This window comes from Giraffa tippelskirchi, chromosome 6 (assembly GCF_054371585.1).
Source record: "Giraffa tippelskirchi isolate mGirTip1 chromosome 6, T2T-mGirTip1v1.2.pri, whole genome shotgun sequence".
NCBI classification, from domain to species: Eukaryota; Metazoa; Chordata; class Mammalia; order Artiodactyla; family Giraffidae; genus Giraffa; species Giraffa tippelskirchi.
This window is the reverse complement of record NC_137280.1, coordinates 44,935,450-44,951,739: the sequence shown is the minus strand read 5'-3', so window position 1 is coordinate 44,951,739 and position 16,290 is coordinate 44,935,450. Positions and strand designations below refer to the sequence as shown.

The 16,290-nt window shown below is 39.4% G+C and overlaps 1 long non-coding RNA gene across 1 annotated transcript in view; it reads right to left on the bottom strand.

The window, feature by feature from the left end:
- LOC145509667 (uncharacterized) overlaps positions 1-15,980 on the bottom strand; it is a 28,348-nt gene extending 12,368 nt beyond the window's left edge. The window contains exons 1-4 of the long non-coding RNA XR_014056289.1: positions 15,868-15,980; positions 14,955-15,318; positions 14,639-14,750; positions 7,651-7,807 (exon numbers count right to left, since the gene is read on the bottom strand). This is a non-coding gene — a long non-coding RNA (uncharacterized LOC145509667). The remainder of the gene's footprint in view (positions 1-7,650; positions 7,808-14,638; positions 14,751-14,954; positions 15,319-15,867) is intronic.
- Positions 15,981-16,290: the final 310 nt, after the last annotated feature.

The following is a 16,290-nucleotide window of genomic DNA, read 5'->3' as shown; positions in this document are numbered from 1 at the left end:
TCTGTGACGATTCCAGATATTTTATAAGGAAAAAAAGCAAACAAACTACTATGTCTAGTGTATGTTCAGTTTAGTTTGAAGAGATTGTTTTGAGTTTTGACTTTCTGGATTTTATGCTGTTCCTTATTAATTTTCTGCTTATGTAAGACAGTATTAATAATAACAATATCATGAGAGTATCACTAGAGAGGTACTTTTTATGCCAATGGCATACATGTATTCTCTCAACAAGCTGATGAGATAGATGCTATTTTTCTTATTTTATACACAGGAAAAATGGGACCATGAGAATTTAAGTAACTTTCCCTATGTCACTCAACTTGAAAGTTCCTGGGGCCGGGATTTGAATCTCTGACTCCAAAGTATATAATAATAACCTTAAAAGAAGGGTTGGGATAAATTAGGAGTTTAGGACTAGCAGCTATATTACTATACATAAAATAGATAAATAATGCTATATAGAAAGCACTACTGTACTGTAGTGTTCACTACTGTATAGCACAGGAAATTATATTTAATATCCTATAATAAATCATGATAAAAAATAATACATGTGTGTATAATTGAATCACTTTGATGTACATCAGAAACTAATACAATTTTGTAAATCAACTATACATCAATTAAAAAATTTTTCCCACAAAAAAGTAATATTTTATACAGATTCATGCTATACTTTTCAAATAATGCTTTAAAGGAGATGCTGATAAGTTTAATTTTTACTGTCTCAAAAGTAGGACTCTTGTTTCCTAAAAAAATGAATAAAACCATTTAATATTTAAAAATTTTAAGGAAACCGACTGCTTTAATTAGCAAGATTCTTTCACTAAACAGAGACAACAAAGTCAAATTTCTCTTCGCAAATAAAAAAGTAACTAAATTGAAAAATTACCCTGGTGCCCAATATGCTACTGAAGATCAGTGGAGAAATAACTCCAGAAAGAATGACGGGATGGAGCCAAAGCAAAAACAATACTTAGTTGTGGATGTGACTTGTGATAGAAGCAAGGTCCAATGCTATAAAGAGCAATATTGCATAGTAACCTGGACTGTAAGGTCCATGAATCAAGGCAAACTGGAAGTGGTCAAACAGGAGATGGCAAGAGTGAACGTCAACATTCTAGCAATCAGCGAACTAAGATGGACTGGAATGGGTGAATTTAACTCAGATGACCATTATATCTACTACTGTGGTTAGGAATCCCTTAGAAGAAATGGCGTAGCCATCATGGTCAATAAAAGACTCTGAACTGCAGTACTTGGATGCAATCTCAAAAATGACAGAATGATCTCTGTTCGTTTCCAAGGCAAACCATTCAATATCATGGTAACCCAAGCCTATGCCCCAACCAGTAATGCTGAAGAAGCTAAAATTGAACAGTTCTATGAAGACCTACAAGACCTTTTAGAACTAACACCCCAAAAAGATGTCCTTTTCATTATAGGGGACTGGAATGCAAAAGTAGGAACTCAAAAAACACCTGGAGTAACAGGCAAATTTGGCCTTGGAGTACAGAATGAAGCAGGGCAAAGGCTAATAGAGTTTTGCCAAGAGAATGCACTGGCCATAGCAAATACCCTTTTCCAACAACACAAGAGAAGCCTCTATACATGGACATCACCAGATGGTCAACACCGAAATCAGATTGATTATATTCTTTGGAGCCAAAGATGGAGAAACTCTATACAGTAAGCGAAAACAAGACCGGGAGCTGACTGTGGCTCAGATCATGAACTCCTTATTGCCAAATTCAGACTTAAATGGACGAAAGTAGGGGAAACCACTAAACCATTCAGGTATGACCTAAATCAAATCCCTTATGATTATATAGTGGAAGTGAGAAATAGATTTAAGGGACTCGATCTGATAGACAGAGTGCCTGACGAATTATGGATGGAGGTTCATGACATTGTACAGGAGACAGGGATCAAGACCATCCCCATGGAAAAGAAATGCAAAAAAGGAAAATGGCTGTCTGAGGAGGCCTTAAAAATAGCTGTGAAAAGAAGAGAGGCTAAAAGCGAAGGCAAAAAGGAAAGATATTCCCATTTGAATGCAGAGTTCCAAAGAATAGCAAAGAGAGATAAGAAAGCCGTCCTCAGCGATCAATGCAAAGAAATAGAGGAAAACAACAGAATGGGAAAGACTAGAGATCTCTTCAAGAAATTTAAAGACACCAAGGGAACATTTCATGCAAAGATGGGCTCGATAAAGGACAAAAATGGTATGGACCTAACAGAAGCAGAAGATATTAAGAAGAGGTGGCAAGAATACACAGAAGAACTGTGCAAAAAAGATCTTCACGACCCAGATAATCACGATGGTGTGATCACTCACCTAGAGCCAGACATCCTGGAATGTGAAGTCAAGTGGGCCTTAGGAAGCATCACTATGAACAAAGCTAGTGGAGGTGATGGAATTCCAATTGAGCTATTTCAAATCCTGAAAGATGATGCTGTGAAAGTGCTGCACTTGATATGCCAGCAAATTTGGAAAACTCAGCAGTGGCCACAAGACTGGAATAGGTCCGTTTTCATTCCAATCGCAAAGAAAGGCAATGCCAAAGAATGCTCAAACTACCACACAATTGCACTCATCTCACACGCTAGTTAAGTAATGCTCAAAATTCTCCAAGCCAGGCTTCAGCAATATGTGAACTGTGAACTTCCAGATGTTCAAGCTGGTTTTAGAAAAGGCAGAGGAACCAGAGATTAAATTGCCAACATCCACTGGATCATCGAAAAAGCAAGAGAGTTCCAGAAAAACATCTATTTCTACTTTATTGACTATTCCAAAGCCTTTGACTGTGTGGATCACAATAAACTGTGGAAAATTTTGAAAGAGATGGGAATACCAGACCACCTGACCTGACTCTTGAGAAACCTGTATGCAGGTCAGGAAGCAACAGTTAGAACTGGACATGGAACAACAGACTGGTTCCAAATAGGGAAAGGAGTACATCAATACTGTATATTGTTGCCCTGCTTATTTAACTCATATGCAGAGTACATCATGAGAAACGCTGGGCTGGAGGAAGCACAAGCTGGAATCCAGATTGCTGGGAGAAATATCAATAACCTCAGATATGCAGATGACACCACCCTTATGGCAGAAAGTGAAGAACTAAAGAGCCTCTTGATGAAAGTGAGAGAGGAGAGTGAAAAAGTTGACTTAAATCTCAACATTCAGAAAACTAAGATCATGGCATCTGGTCGCATCACTTCATGGGAAATTGATGGGAAAACAGTGGAAACAGTGTCAGACTTTATTTTGGGGGGCTCCAAAATCACTGCTGATGGTGATTGCAGCCATGAAATTAAAAGACGCTTACTCCTTGGAAGGAAAGTTATGACCAACCTAGATAGCATATTAAAAAGCTATTTTTAATACTTTTTAATACATTGCTTTGCCAACAAAGGTCTGTCTAGTCAAGGCTATGATTTTTCCAGTGGTCATGTATGGATGTGAGAGTTGGACTTTGAAGATAGCTGAGCACTGAAGAACTGATGCTTTTGAACCTTGGTGTTAGAGAAGACTCTTGAGAGTCCCTTGGACTACAAGGAGATCCAACCAGTCTATCCTAAAGGAGATCAGCCCTGGGTGTTCATTGGAAGGGCTGATGTTGAAGCTGAAACTCCAATACTTTGGCCACCTCATGCGAAGAGTTGACTCATTGGAAAAGACCCTGATGCTGGGAAGAATTGGGGGCAGGAGGAGAAGAGGACGACAGAGGATGAGATGGTTGGATGGCATCACCGACTCGATGGAGATGAGTTTGGGTAAACTCTGGGAGTTGGTGATGGACAGGGAGGCCTGGCATGCTGAGATTCATGGGGTCGCAAAGAGTTGGACGCAACTGAGCGACTGAACTGAACTGAACTGAAAGATTAAAAATAAATGACTCTTAAGAACTTTATTAATACACTGTTAAATAGGCTGCTAACAAGATGTTTTTTAATTCAGCTGAGAAAAAAATTCATTTTTCCGTCAAACACCAATGTTAATTAGGTTTGAATTGTTTCCTTTGGTAAGGGAATTGGATTAATATGTTGGAGCCCTAGGGTTAGGTAGTAGGTAGATTCAATATCATGTTTACACACTAGGCCCTTGAATATCATTTTGAAACAGAGGGAAAAAATCCAGAGCATTTAGATTTGGAAAACTCCTGCAAGCAGAGACTGTCTAGCAAAATCAAATCCATTCATAGGAAAATAAAATCCTCTATAGTCAAAAGATATTATTTTAAGTTTTCAAAGGTACTATTGTGTGGATGAAACTGGAGCCTATTATACAGAGTGAAGTAAGCCAGAAAGTAAAACACCAATGCAGTATACTAACACATATATATGGTATTTCAGTTCAGTCAGTTCTGTCGCTCAGTTGTGTCCGACTCTTTGCGACCCCATGAATTGCAGCACGCCAGGCCTTTCTGTCCATCACCAACTCCCGGAGTTCACCCAAACCCATGTCCATCGAGTCGGTGATGCCATCCACCATCTCATCCTCTGTCGTCCCCTTTTCCTCCCGCCCCCAATCCTTCCCAGCATCAGGGTCTTTTCCAATGAGTCAACTCTTCGCATGAGGTTGCCAAAGTATTGGAGTTTCAGCTTCAACATCAGTCCTTCCAATAAACACCAGTTAATCGGTAAAGATAACCCTATATGCGAGACATCAAAAGAGACACAGATAAATAGAACAGTATTACGGACTCTATGGGAGAGGGCAAGGGTGGGAGGATATGGGAGAATGGCACTGAAGCGTGTAAATTATCATATGTGAAATGAATCGCCAGTCCAGTTTCGATGCATGATACAGGGTGCTCGGGGCTGGTGCACTGGGATGATCCGGAGGGATGGGATAGGGTAGGAGGTGGGAGGGGGGTTCTGGAAGGGGAAAACATGTACACCCATGGTGGATTCATGTCAATGTATGGCAAAACAAATACAATATTGTAAAGTTAAAAAATAGATAAATAAACTAATTTAAAAAATTAAAATTAAAATTAATTATGGTTATTCATCCAAAGCCAAATTAAACCCAAGCATTTAAAAAAAAAAATTAAAATTAAAAAAAAAACAAAGGTACTATTGTGTCAAACTGCCTCCCACCTACAACCTTCTGCAATATCTCCAAGAGGGCAGTACTCTGTACACAGAAAATATGTCTTCCTTATTTATTTTTGCACTTGGAATATTATGTCTGCCCAACTGAGACTCAGGCACCTTAAAGTTGGGAAGCAAATGACAGAAGAAAAATTTGCCAGACTATAAAACTTAATTCTTTCATCAATTCTAATGGAGCATACCACATTATTTGTTATGCAGTTACTTTTAGTGACATGATCATCAATGTCTTTTTATGGTACTCTAATTTTGAAGTGTGGGGAGTGGATAGATGGAATGTCTGTATTTGACAATTTTTAAAAGATTTTTGACTGTGATTGGTCTCCATTGTGGCAGTGGGCTTTTCTTGAGCTGAGGCACATAGGCTTAGTTGCCCCAAAGCATGTGGGATCTTAGTTCCACAAACAGGAATCAAACCTGTGTCCTCTGCATTGGCAGGCAGATTTTCAACCACTGGACCATGAAGGAAGTCCTTGTTTTTGACAATTGTAGCCAATATTTTATTCTTGAAACTCTCTCACACTTTCTAACTGAGAACATCAAATCTTCATGCCCTAAGAGAATGAGAATTCCTCATGTCCAACTCCATGGACTTGGAAGAAAATTTCCCAATGATAGCCTAAGAGAACTGCCCCAAAGAGGGCAGAATCAGGATTAACCCCAAATCCAATCTTCTTTTCACTATGCTGTCTTTCTCTGATTACTCTGTTTTTCCATTGTTGGCTTCTCTTCTTCATTATAGCATCTAACTGAGGCTGGCCAAACAATTCTGTTTCCAAGTCTTTTCTTCAACAATGATTAGATAAGGCTGGGTGTTTTCATGCAATACAAACCTGTATTTCTCATGCTTTTTTGCAGCTGCGTCACACTTTAAATAAATGGTATGTACCAATATATGGAGCTCAGCAGGTGGGAAACTCAAAATACCATTATACTTCCCTAGTCAGCATTCTTCCTCACCACTATTTACTGATGATTTTATTGTTTAAATTCAAAATTTGGAGATCTTGAAAAATGATGCTTGATGGCCAACTGGCACATGAAAATATGCTCAATATTGCTACTAATCTGGGAAAAGAAAATCAAAGCTGCTTGAGGTACCACTTCAAACCAGTCAGAATGGCTATCATCAAAAGGTGCACCAATAACAAATATTGGCGAGGATGTAGTGAAAAGGGAACCCTCATACACTGTTGGTGGGAATGTAATTGGTATAGCCACTGTGGAAAATAGCACAGAGGTTTCTCAAAAATCTAAAAATAGAACTACTATATGACCTGCAATTCCAATTCTGGGTATATACCTGAAAAAATACCAAAATCACTATGTCAAAAAGATATAGGCACTCCAATGTTCACAGCAGTATTATTTACAGTTGTCAAGGTAAGGAAGCAAACTAAGAGTCCATCAACAGATGAATGAATAATGAAGATATGGTATATACATACAACTGAATATTACTTAGTCATAAAAAGAGTGAGATTCTGCCATTTGCAATGACATGAATGAATGTGGAGGGTATTATGCTAAGTGACATTAGACAGAGAAAGTGATATCACAAAAATACTGCATGTTATCACTTATATATGAAATCTAAAATACTACAACAAACTACTGAATGCAACAACAGCAAAAAAAGCAGACTGACATATAGAGAACAAACCCATGGTTACCAATGAAGAGAAGGGCTACAGGTAGCAAGAAAAAAAGAGTTAATTTAGGATTGTATGAAATCTTGTGTGTGAAACTTGAAATTTGTAAAGCGCTATAGAATTTAAAGGATCTTTCATTCAAGTAAAAAAAAAAAAGTGATACTATTCGAGGAATCATAGCACAAGTTAATTTTCAAAGAGAAGCAAAAATATAACCTTTAAAATGTTATGTTTGAAATAGTATCACAGTAAAATTGAAAATGGTTTCCCACATACTTCAAAATAATTCTTTAATAAAGTCTTTTCAAGTATTTTTCCATAAGCTCTCTCAAATTCAACCAAAATGTTCAGTTTTTTTTTCCATTCTCAGTCATTTCCCTTCCCTTTTCAGATTTTCAAGCCTAGCTTATGACAAAAACTCAGCTGTTTTTCTTTCCCTCAGAGATGACTGTCCTTAAAACCTTCCACTTCATCACTTCTTCATTCAAGAACTTCCCCTGACTACATTGTGCCCACCAGCTCAAACCTAAAGTTTTAAACCTCCCAATTATATATAAAAGAGATAACCAACATGGTCCTACTATACAACACAAGAAACTATATTCAATATTTTGTAATAGCCTATAATGGGAAAGAATCTGAAAAAGCAAACTGAATCACTTTGCTGTATACCTGAATCTAATACAACATTTTAAATCAACTATACTTCAATTTTTTAAAAATTACAGGTGAATTATTTTATCTCTTTTTTTCAAAGAAACCACAGCTAATAGCAGTTCTGTGCTGCTCTAATTAAGCATGACCTTTTATTGCTAGAAGTCCCCTGGGGTGCAATTTATGGTACCTAGGAGAAATTTAAAACATGTTTACTCACACTTTGAAGCAGGAAAGGCACATTAGGATAGAATCCCCTGAGTTACAAGAGGAGCTATGTGATTTTCCTCTGAAGAACTCTTCAAATAGAGTTCCAGCTGGTCCATGGGTCACACGTGGTCCTGAGGGGGTGGGTTATCCAGTTTTCCTTCTTGCTCCTAAAATGATATGCACATAATATGTTCTCTGGAGACAACTTGCATAATATCTGCTTCCTTCATCATTTTTTTATCCTTTAGGAAACCAGCTACCCAAAAAGAAAAAATAAAAAGTTAAAGCAAGAGTGTTTATTTTGACCATTCAAGTGCCCAAGGAGTAAACTCTTTCTCAATTTTCAAGAGACTCCAGGTGAAAATTAACTATATCTCTCTCTTTTATATTTTAATGCCAGATTGAAAATTTTACCTGCAATACAAAAGACCCTGGGTTTCATCCCTGGGTTGGGAAGATCCCCTGGAGAAGGGAATGGCAACCCACTCCAGCAACCCACTCCCAGTGCCTGGGAAATTCCATGGACAGAGGAGCCTGGCAGGCTACAGTCCATGGGGTTGTAAGAGAGTCAGACACGACTTAGTGACTAAACCACTACCACCACCATAGAGGATAGGAAGGCACCAAAGTGTTTCAGGTAAAGATGACATAATCTAATTTCTCTTTTAAAAAGTTATTCTCATGGGATGGGGAGAGGCAAGAGTGGAAGAGGAAAACCAGAGCTGAGAATTTCAGTTTCTCAGTTAAGGGATGATAGTGGCTTTGATTAAAATGGTGACAGTGAAAATGGAAAGAAAGGGGAGGATTTTCAAAACAACAAATGAGAGGAAAAAGAAAGAGGTAGCCTGGTGCCACTAGTTTTTGTGAAGACCACTGGAAGAGAGGGGGTGGGCTTCCCATGTGGCTCTTGTGGTAAAGAACTCGCCTCCCAATGCAGGAGGCATAGAGACACGGATTTGATCCCTGGGTTGGGAAGATTCCCTGGAGGAGGGCATGGCAACCCACACCAGTATTCTTTCCTGGGGAATCCCATGGACTGAGGAGCCTGGAGGGCTATAGTCCATAAGGTTGCACAGAGTCAGACACAACTTAAGAGACTTAGCATGCATGCACGGGAAGAGGGAGAGAGGAGGACTGGGATGGAAGGCAGAGCTCTGCCCTGAACATGTTACGCCCATGTGACACATGAGCAGCTTACCCACTATCAGTCAGATACCAGGGAGGAAGCCCACACTGCAGATACAGAACTTGGGCATCATCAGCTTTAGATGCCATTCAAAGCCCATGTACTATCTGAAACCATCTGGAGGAGGAAACCAAAAGGAGAAGGAAGAAGAGGGTGAGGGAGTAGGGGGAAAGGAGGGAAGATGAGAGGGTTCAGGACCAGATGCCTTAAACTTTAAAGGCCAGTAGAGGAGAACAAGCCATCGAAGGATACTGATAAGGGATGCTGGGTCAAGAGAGGACTTTGTTTGTCTTGAGTTTGTGTCTGCTTTCTGAAATGGAAGCGCTAGAATGTATATACATGCTGATGGAAATGATCCGGTATAAAGAACACCACTGATGACTTAGGAGAGAAGGAAATCAATTAACATACTTAGAAAGGCAAGAGGATTTGGATCCAGAGCGAAAGAGGTAAGATTTGCTGTTTATCTGAATCAAGTTTGAAAAAAGTTTCTCTGATAGTCCCAACACAAGAAGAGACGTTAGACCTTTTCTTTAACCTATTCCTTCCATTAAGTTCCAAATTTTCATTAATACATGACTTTATACCTAATATTGCAATATTTAACATGATATATAATTGCTTTTAAGGGAGATTTTTTTCTATTTATATTAATTCTTATTGACTAGACCCAAGACCAAAATAGTTTTAGTTATCATCAATTTTATCTAGACACTGAAGGAAGTGTTTTTACATTTACTGTATCATTGAATGCTTAACATTAACAAAACAATACATGCATGTTATTATGTATGTGTTAATTAAGGTATTGTTGCTTTACAATGTTGTGTTAATTTCTGCTCTACAAGGAAGTGAATCAGCTGCATGTTTACATATATCCCCTCCATTTTGGACCTCCTGCACCACCCCCACACACACCCATCCCACTCCTCCAGATCACCACACAGCACTGAGCTGAGCTCCCTATGCTATACAGCAGAGTCCCACTAGCTATTTATTTTACACATGATAGTGTATATATATCAAAACAGTGGACGTGTAGCACAAAATTAACTCAGCTATTTTCTTTCACTCTTTGATTCATGCACATTCAACTAGCACTTTCTCCTTTTGACTTCTCATTGAGTTAAAAAGAACTTAAAGGAAAAGGAACTATGGGTTGCTTTATGTTCCTTTTTCATCTATGTCATCATTTTCACATAAGTTACTGGCTAATACAGGGAAGTAACATGGTAAATATATCAGTTTGCCAGGGCCAACATAACAAAGTCCTACAGATGAGGTGGCTTAAGCAATTGATACTTTTTTTCCCACAGTTCTAGAAGTTCAAGACCAAGATGGCAGTGCTGACTTCTTCTTGGACCTCTTTCCTTGGCTCGTAGGTGCTTTCTCTCTTTATCTTTAGATGGTATTCCCTATGTCTTTTGATGTTTGCATTAAATGTTCTCTCCTTATAAGGTTTTTGGATGATGGCCTACTCTAATGACCTCATCTAACTTAATTATCTCTTCAAAGGACCTATTTCCAAATACAGTCACGTTTTGCAGTACTAGGGATTAGGACTTCAACATATGAATTTGGAAGGGTCACAGTGCAGCCCATGAACAGTCAAAAGGGATATGATCAAGGTCTCTAAGTGTTCATGCTTCTTAGACCAGCATGGCCTTCTCTCTGCAGTCAAAGCAAGTTCCAGTGGAGGGTGTTGCCTCTGGAGCTGCTGTATTCTCCACTTACTCAATATAACATACTTGTGCTCTTTGAGTCTCACTGAGCTCTTACACACTGAGCCCGCTGGAGTTCTGTGCTCCTGGAGCATGAAGCAGGCTGTAGGAGGATGTTGTTGTTGTTCAGTAGCTAAGCTGTGTCCAACTCTTTGTGACTCCATGGACTGCAGCACACCAGGCTTTCCTGTCCTTCACTATCTCCCAGTTTCCTCAGATCCATTGTCCATTGAGTTGTGATGCCATCCAACCATCTCATCCTCTTTTGCTCTCTTCTCTTCCTCCCCTTAATCTTTTCCAGCATCAGGGTCTTTTTGAATGAGTCAACTCTTGGCATCAGGTATTGGAGTATTGGAGCTTCAGCTTCAGCTTTCCTTTAGTATCAACTGGCTTGATCTCCTTACAGTCCAAGGGACTTTCAAGAGTCTTCTCCAGCACCACAATTTGAAAGCATCAATTCTTCAGTGCTCAGCCTTCTTTATGATCCAACTCTCACATCCATACATGACTACTGGAAAAGCCATAGCTTTGACTACACAGACCCTGGCTGGTAAAGTGATGTCTCTGCTATTTAATACACTGTCTAGGTGTGTCATAGCTTTTTTTCAAAGGAGAAAGCATCTTTTAATTCATGGCTGAAGTCACCATCCACAGTGATTTTGGATGAGGATGTGATTTTGTATAAGGATGGCATGGCAGTAAATAGCAGACATACCACATGAATCTCCTCTCTTCACACATACGCTTGCTCCATTGTTTCATTATATATATATATATATATATATATAAATTTATTTATTGCCTATGCTGGTTCTTAGTTGCAGCATGTGGGATCTTTTATCTTCTTTGCAGTATGCAGGATCTTGCATAGTTGTGGCATGCAAACTCTTAGCTGCAGCATGTGGGATCTAGTTCCCTGACTAGGGATTGAACCCACACCCCCTGCATTGGGAGTGTTTAGTCTTAGTCCCTGGACCACCAGGGAAGTTCCACTCCATTGTTTCTTGTAAAACACAAGTTTAAATGTAAAATCTCAAATTTTAGAGTATTAAGAATTTCAAGATAGCAACAGCAGAGGAGCAAATCAAGAGCTTCTGAGCAAGACATCCCGTGTAACAGTACAGGTTGTATACTCATGAAGCTAGCCTTGAACACAGATGCGGCCACCCACAGAAGGCACTGCGATGTGGTACTCTGTGGTGGTCTCTGCTTTGTTTCACCTCTGAATTGGCCCAAGACATGCCAGGGCTGGCAATCTTTTCTCATCTTTCTTAGAATTGTCATGTGGTTTTGGCAAAAATACCGACATACCTGATAAGAATATGTATGCTGAAATGCATTCATAAAAATGTATAGATCAAAACTACACAATCTGAAAATGATTTTAAGAGAAGCCCATATTACAGCTTATGCATAAAATATTACATATTACACATCATAAATATATCTTTTATACTTATAAATATTAGACAAAATAAAACAATATGTTGCATGGCACTGAATATAAGTCAGATTATAATGAAATGGTCTTAATTTTTTAAATGCGCATTTTTATATCTCATTTTTAATCCATCAGCAGCAAGCGCACACAGACTGTCAGCTTCCAAGCTGGACACCTGGGTGTCCTGACCTTTTCCTGCTTGACTCTGCTGTTCTGTTTCAGCAATTTCAAAGTATGGTGGTTATACTTTGATGGTGGTCAATCCAGCCTCATCTCTGTTGTGGTTACTGAAATTCTTCCCAGTGTCTGGCAATTCATTATTTGATATTCCTAGTTTCCAGCATTGCTGGAACTCTACATCAGTTTTTATGCTTCCAAGAGTATTCAGTGTGCATGGCAGGAAGGGCAGATCAGCTATCTGCCGTCAGAGCCAAGAAATCCACCTGCCATACTGTCACTTCAAAACCAAGATGAGTCATGGATTTTCTGGGGTCAAATGAAGCACCTGCTGCATACTACCTTATAATGTTGCACACGCGCGCACACACACACACACAAATTAGATGTGGGAGACACTGAACTGACTCAATGACACAACCAGGATTATACTCAACTCGCCAACTTCACTCACTGCTATTATGCTATTACGTTCTGCTTTGGGAGGTTAAATGTTAGTCGCTCAATCATGTCTGACTCTTTGTGACCCCATAGACTGTAGCCCACCAGGCTCCTCTGTCCATGGGATTCTCCAGGCAAGAATACTGGAGTAGGTTGCCATTCACTACTCCAGGGGATCTTCCCAACCCAGGGATCAAACCTGGGTCTTGCACATTGCAGGCCAATTCTTGACTGTCTGAGCCACAAGGGAAGCTCTGTAAGAGGTAATGTCTCTGTCTAATGGGACAAGACATAAATACATAAAAATGTAACATGTCAGGTGGAGAAGGAAATGACAACCCACTCTAATATTCTTGCCTGGGAAAACCTTTGGACAGAGGAGCCTAGCGAGCTACAGTCCATGGGGTCCCAGCGTCAGACATAACTACGCAACTGAACAACAACAAACATGTGAGGAGTTGGAAGCACTATAAAAAAAATTAAGCAGTGGTGGGAGTTAGAGGGAACAATGGGACAGGGTCCTACTTCAGGTAGAGTCACCATGGACACCCATTCTGATGGTGTGAAAATTGTTAAGAGACTGGAAGGAGGTAAGGAAGCAGTCACACAGACATCTGCAGGGATGTATTCGCGAGGAGCAAGAGCAAAGGGTCTGCGGTGGGAGCTTCATGTGTTTGAGGAAGAACAAGGAAGCCAGTCTTGCTAGAGAACAGTGGGAGGAGATGAGGTTTGAGATTTCTTTGAAGTGTGATTAAAGTAAGAATCCAATGGAGTAGTCACAGCAAGGAGTGTTGCGATTTATTCACCCAGGAGAAAAACCTGGAGGAGACCAAAGGCTGAGGTAGGGGCACTCCTAAGGGAAGGCTGCTGCAGTAGCCTTCGAGAAAGATGATGGCAGCTTGCACCAGGGCAGCCATCACGGCCATGGTGAGGTGTAGTCAGATTTGGGATGTAATCTGGTGAATTTTCTAATGAATTAGATTTGAGGCATAGGAAGAACAGAACTGTCAAGGATGACTCCAAGTTTTTAGCCCAAAGAGCTAGAAGAACAGAATTGCCAAACACTGTAATTCTGCAACTTCTCCTCCTTTATAAAGAGATGACACTTTATGACAGACTCTAGGTCCATCCACAACATGACAAATGACCTGATTTCATTCCTTTTTATGGCTGAGTAATATTTCATTGTATATATGTACCACACCCTCTTTATCCATTTATCTGTCAATGGACATTTAGGTTGCTTCTATGACCTGGCTATTATAAATAGTGCTGCAATGAACATTAGAAAACCATGTATAAAATACATAGCTAGTGGGAAGCTGTTGTATAGCACAGGGAGCTCAGCTCAGTGCTCTGTGATGGCCTAGAGGGGTGAGTGGGAGTGAGGTTCAAGAGGAAGTGGATATATATATACATATAGCTGATTCATGTTGTTGTACAGCAGAAACGAACACAACATTGTAACACAATTATATTCCAACAAAAAAATGACACTGTAATGCAAGTGAGTATTTGCTATGATGATAATTAATCTGCAGTTAATTCTAATTTATAAAATAACATTTTAAAATTATTTCTTGACTATAAAACACTATTATAGTATGTGTGACATTCCTCACCACTGATCATTGTAATTCCAGTGTACATAATGCCACATTTAGATTTTTCTGCACGCTCTTTATTTGGAGACCTAAAGAATAAACGAGCATTCTGCATTCCCCAATCACAAGTTTATTTTAAGCTGTTGTTTTAACTGGAAGCTACTTTGGAGAGCACTGAGTGTGTTTTGGTAAAGATGCTTCATAAGTCAAGACTTATGAATTGAGTGATCATATAATTCGTCATCCAAGCTAAGACATTTTAAGAGGGTGATCTAATAACAATGTTGTAATAACGAACATAAACAAGGAGGGTCCCAGTAGCCTAGTCATGGAATGTGATAAGAATAGACTCAGGGAATAACAAGGTGGCAAGGGGGTTCCAAAAGCATGACCTGCTGCAGAGGGCTGAGGTATGTGACAAATCAGACCTGATCCTGGCTGGTGTTGGAGCACAAGATAGCCCATCTTAACGGTGGGGCAGAAGGGTTTCTTAGTAGAGGCAGTCATGATGATGCAATGACAGGAGAGCTGTTCGGTTTTCTGTAAAACAGTGAGGAGCAGAGGGAACAGACACTGCAGCATCAGGGTTGGGCCACAAAAGCTGGATTCAGGACAAGGCTTCCATCCCAGCAATAGTAAGGGAACCAGAGAAGAGTGCAGTCCCAGCCACTGGACACCCAAGTGTCGCAGTCCCGTGAGATGCCCTCATATGGCTTAAGACAGCCAAATGGTCCCAAACCTCACCAAGTTATGGGAGGTGGTGAGATTCTTAGTGTTCTTTTGTCTCATTCTCAAGCTGGAGGTTCAGTAAGGAATAATGTCTGAAAGAGACTCTGGATCATCATCATTCTTTGCACAAAGAAATAACAAGACATGGTTATGCCCTATAAAACATCAAAGTGAAAGTGAAGTCGCTCAATCGTGTCTGACTCTTTGCAACCCTATGGACTGTAGCCTACCAGGCTCCTTCGCCCATGGGATTTTCCAGGCAAGAGTACTGGAGTGGGTTGCCATTTCCTTCTCCAGGGGATCTTCCCAACCCAGGGATCACACCCGGGTCTCCCACATTGTAGGCAGACGCTTTACCGTCTGAGCCATGAGGGAAGTCCTATAAAACATCAAAGGCTACCATCAAAGGACAATTAAAATTGGTATTATGAATGATTTTCACACCAACAAAAAATCATAGAAAAAAATAGCACTAATAAATAGCACTAGTATATTGACAAATATAGAGAGATATGTTTTGCAGTATTTTCTTTAAATATCTTATTTGCTAAGAATAGAGAATGTAGCTAAATTCCACTGCTTATCCACCCATCACATTTCTCTTCCTCCCTCCCCTGATGTAACCACTACCCAAAACTGGATGTTTCTAATTCTCATACACATTTTTTATGATTTTGCTCAATATAGAGGATATATTAAAAAACACTATTGTTATACATGTTTTAAAACTCTATTTAAGTGGTGTCATATTATTTGCAGTACTCTGCAACCTGTTTTTTCTTACCACATTGTATTTTGGAGCTATATCCATTTTGCTAATGAAACTCTAATTTATTATTTCAATATCTGAAATTTCATTATATGAGTATACCAAAGTATACACACACACATCCAGAGAGAGATGATAGATAAATAGATACATACATACATATAGAAACTATTGTTGTGTCAGCAGATGTTTACAATTATTTGCTATTACAAAGAATGTAGCAACGAAAATGCCTTCACATTTCTTCCTGTGCCTACATAAGACGTTTTCTCAAGCAGTGGCTCCCAATGGGGCAGGATCAGCCCTTAGTAAACAATTCAGCATTTTGTGGGGGAGACTTTGTCACAATGATCGGGTGGCACTCTTGGCATTTCCTGTGCTGAAGTCAAAAGCACAGTGACTTGTCCTGTATCCTCCAGTAGGGCTTCTGTGTAAGTGAAAAACCTGTTTGTAAGTAATCCAAACCTAGAACCTTACTCCATTTTATACATATAAACACAAACTATTGTCATATACTCCGGATGTTCCATATAACTGTAAATTGAGCAAAGATTATATTTTATTCACAATTTTGTTAATTTG